The 3,946-nt window shown below is 42.1% G+C and overlaps 1 long non-coding RNA gene across 1 annotated transcript; it reads right to left on the reverse strand.

Annotated features, from left to right (window-relative positions):
* Nucleotides 1-982: 982 nt before the first annotated feature.
* On the reverse strand, nt 983-2,716 carry LOC311243755. The gene is made up of 5 exons (XR_014620671.1): nt 2,556-2,716; nt 1,840-2,062; nt 1,503-1,726; nt 1,113-1,239; nt 983-1,030 (listed from the first exon to the last, which is right to left on the reverse strand). It is a non-coding gene; the product is annotated as an uncharacterized lncRNA (long non-coding RNA).
* Between the last annotated feature and the right edge of the window lie 1,230 nt (nt 2,717-3,946).

Consider the following 3,946-nt stretch of genomic DNA (forward strand, 5'->3'; position numbering starts at 1 on the left):
TGATTAATTGATTGTTCTATCCTCTTCATCTATGGTATTGATTTGTATTCTATTCTCAAATATATATAGTAGGAGATCAATATCCCAAAGTATTAAGTTGTTGGAAGGTGTTTGTTCCTGGACTGGAGAACAGAGGAAAGTTTAGTTGGCTGTGTAAAGCCAACCCCCAATTTGACATCCGAACTTAGTAGGCCTGGGATTGGAGGAAAGGATTTGATGATGTCACTTTGGTGACGTCACTGAGACACTCTGGGCTTTTGATAAGAGGGGGTGTGGGACGGTGGAGAAGGACTCTGAAAAACCCAACCGACACGACAAGACCTCCTTCACCATCTCATCCAAAAACAGGTCGGCGGAAGGAACAAAGGAACTTTTTGGAGGGAAAACCAACTGCTTTGTTATCAGCAAGAGAACAAAGACTTTCAACCACTTATCAACTAGCATTCTCTTTACTGTTATATTAGCCTAGTTTTGTTCAATTACGGCATAGTGTTTTTGATCACAACTATAGCATTCTTATTGTAATTTGTATACACTCTTAAACTTTGATTAAACAGCTGTTATATAAGCTTTTTCCTCCTAATTCCTTCTGCCTGCATCGCTGGAAGATAGAAGTGATTCCCAGAGCTTTAAAGGTATTGAATCACAACGCAGAGTACCAGACAACCCGGTTCTGAACAGAGCAGAACCGAAATAGCTTGGGAAATCCACTACAACAGTAAAACAAATCATATTCATTAGTGTCATTTCAGGGCACACAACAGACTTCTCAAGTTGAGATCATAACTACAATAATAATAATATACTCACTGAAAGATTTTCTTCCTGGCTGAGACAGGGATGTCTGCCTGTTCGATGAATGCACGTGTCTGTTCTCCAATGAAGAGCGCTTCATCTGCCAGCTGATGTCCCTCTCCATATTGCACCTCCTTGAGAAGCACACCCATGATGGACCTGGGTGGTATGAGGAAGCCCAAGAACTGCCTGATCAGCCGACACATACCACGTCCTCATTGCTGTTGAAGTATGCCTATATGGAGAAAATAATCAATGGAAACATACCATAATACATGGAGATATCGGCGGAGTGGAGTTTAGTATTACAATCTTACCTTCAAAGCCTCCCACTGGTTGAGTACTCTCAGTATGCATGTGTGCAGACTGAGCCATCTGATAGTGCAGTAGTTATCTGACTCTGTAAACTCCTGAAACTCCTTGAAGAGCTCACCCCTCTTTGCACTGAAAACAAGAACATATTTTGTAGGTAAAAAACAAAGAAGTTCCAGGCACTCTTCATATATATACACTCTTCATCTAAACACTGGATTCACACTACAAGAACGCTGCAGCCCTCCTTGTTCTAGTTTATATTTTGTAGGTCTGCTCATGGTGTAGGCTACTAATAATAATATATGGGATTAGTTATGAGTGTGTGTGTGTGGGGGGGGGGCATAAGGGAGAGATGGGGGTACAGGCAAGAGGAGAGAAATTGTAGTTTTTACCTTTGGTCAAAGTGGTTGTGTATCCCGGCCAAAATGCTCGCCACTTGGCTGCTTTGATTCCACAACCAGTGGCAAGCTGGGCAAGGTGGCAAATGCAGCCCAGGTCCTGGACATTAGGCTGGCTTCCCCTTACTCTGCTAATAACAGAATTGTACCGGCCTTTCATGACACTGGCGTTGTCGGAGTTGAAGGCAACAAGGTTCTCCCATGGAATTCCTCTTTTGCTATTGGAAAAAAATAAAGATATGCCCATAAAACAACCTGACAAAAGCTGCTATGCTCTAATATTAGCTGTTACAATTAAATGCAAACTAGGTAGACAGTGAAATTATCTTACCTCAATACTTGGGATATCTTCGCATATAAGTTCTCAGCATTACCCACATTGCATATGGGCATGTCTAGGAACTTCGTCATCACCTCCAGATTGGACTCATCGTAGATTCTTGCAAGAATGACAAATTATTTGTCGTTGTTTCTGTTGTTCGATTCGTCGCACAACAATGAAAAAGGCTGAGCTATGCTTGTAACGTCGTCATCACACTCCACAGCTATGGCACCTGTTGAGCAAAAGAGTCCATTGATTAGATTTGATTGTCCTTTATATTAGCAAACAGTATTATTTATAGATCCTTTTCACAGCAGCCATTTAACAGAACGCAGGGTAAACCTAGGCTAGTATATTGTCTATTCGTTAGTAACGTTAGCTGCTAGCTAGTCTGTGGCTAGCAATGAAAGCCACAAAATGGGGGAGGGGAGCCTGATGTAAACAAGACGAAAGTCTTTCTCAGGTCTGCATCCTCTTAACAATTGTATGTATTGAGCTGTACTGTACTGTACCCATTCTGCAATCTGTTAATAAACTTATCAATCAATCAAACAGCAAACACGTTGGCAGCTAACGTTAGCTAGATGCTAACGTTGACTAACTGGGCTGGATATACGATAGCTAACGCTAGTTCGCAGTCAAAGTCAAACGTTAGCAAACTAATAGTTTGGTATATGTTTCTAATACATGCCGTCAAATATTATGTCTTTGTGAATTTACCTTACCTTTGAGCAAACATAAGTGTCCTTGGTAATGGTCTTCACATTCAGTTGTTTATGTGGGCGACGACACAACACAATCCACCGCTTGCACTTCTCTAGTTTTCGTATGGGCTTCGGGAAAGGAATGAAATATACTCCGAATTACAGGTACCCCACGCACAGCGTTTCACCATCAGATATTATTTAAATAATAACATAAAACTGAACTCTTGACAGTGGTTTCGATCACAGCCGTCTGGTTTGATACAACCTTCTTCTCTTCTTCTTCAATAAATTAATGGCAGATCGCGACCACAAAAGGCGCATACCGCCACCTACTGTACAATCCATTAAACCCCATAACACACAAAACAGATTCCCTATATGGGAAGAGCAAGGCATACACTCATTAGGGGATATTTTTAACAAACAGGGTTTGTGTAGTTATGGAGAAATATGCAAACAATTTAATCTCACCAAGTCCACATGGCTTTTTTACATACAGTTACGGCTATGTGTGTGTGTGTGTGTGTGTGTGCGCGTGTGTGCGTGACTGTGTGCGTGACTGTGTGTGTGTGTCAGGGTGTGCGCTTGCTTACGTGTGTGGATACATGCGTGTGGTTTTATGAAGGTGAACATCGTTACACCTATGCTCATAGTACATTAGGGCTGGCCAATATATATGTTGTGGTTGGTTTCCTCTGATATTGTGAATCGTGATTCACAGTTTTGCTGTAAATCTTTTTTTTTAACATTTCTCACAAAATATTTTCCGAAATGTTTGAGAATGTTGACTGAAAAGCAAAGTTTAATTTGATAACTGGCCCAATTACCATGTGGTCCGATATGATGACCATCACCTGGACTGTCCTCGGAGGCAGGATGGCCAGAGGTGTTGAAGATGGAGGTGACCGAAAGGTTGCTGACTCGATCCCTGGCACAGACAGGTGGATGTGACCTGGAACATAACAGTGTTCTCTGGTGATTCACCCAAGATACCCATGTACTGTACATGTCGAAATACTTCCCAAAGGTCAGTGAATACCACGACCACAACACCAGAGGGAGTTCCACAAATCATGTTCAACCCAGATTCGTCTCAAACAAGGGACTAAACACGTTTAGCAATTATGCCACAACAATGGGACGCCCTACCCACAGCCGTAAAATAATGTGAATCCCTACCCTCCTTCAAAACCGCTCTCAAAGAGCACCTATGGGTGGCTGCAATTCGAAACTGGCCCCGGTAAATGTCCAACCGCCCCCCCCCCCCCCCCACCCACTCACCCACCCACCCAACCCCCTCCAATGTACAGTTTCTTTCCCATAATATATCTATATATATATATATCTTTCTCTGAAACAGTACTGTATATTTGTATATCTTGTATGTCATAAATGTCTGGATGTAACAG

This window comes from Notolepis coatsorum (genome assembly GCF_963971535.1).
Source record: "Notolepis coatsorum genome assembly, chromosome: 17".
Classification (NCBI taxonomy): domain Eukaryota; kingdom Metazoa; phylum Chordata; class Actinopteri; order Aulopiformes; family Paralepididae; genus Notolepis; species Notolepis coatsorum.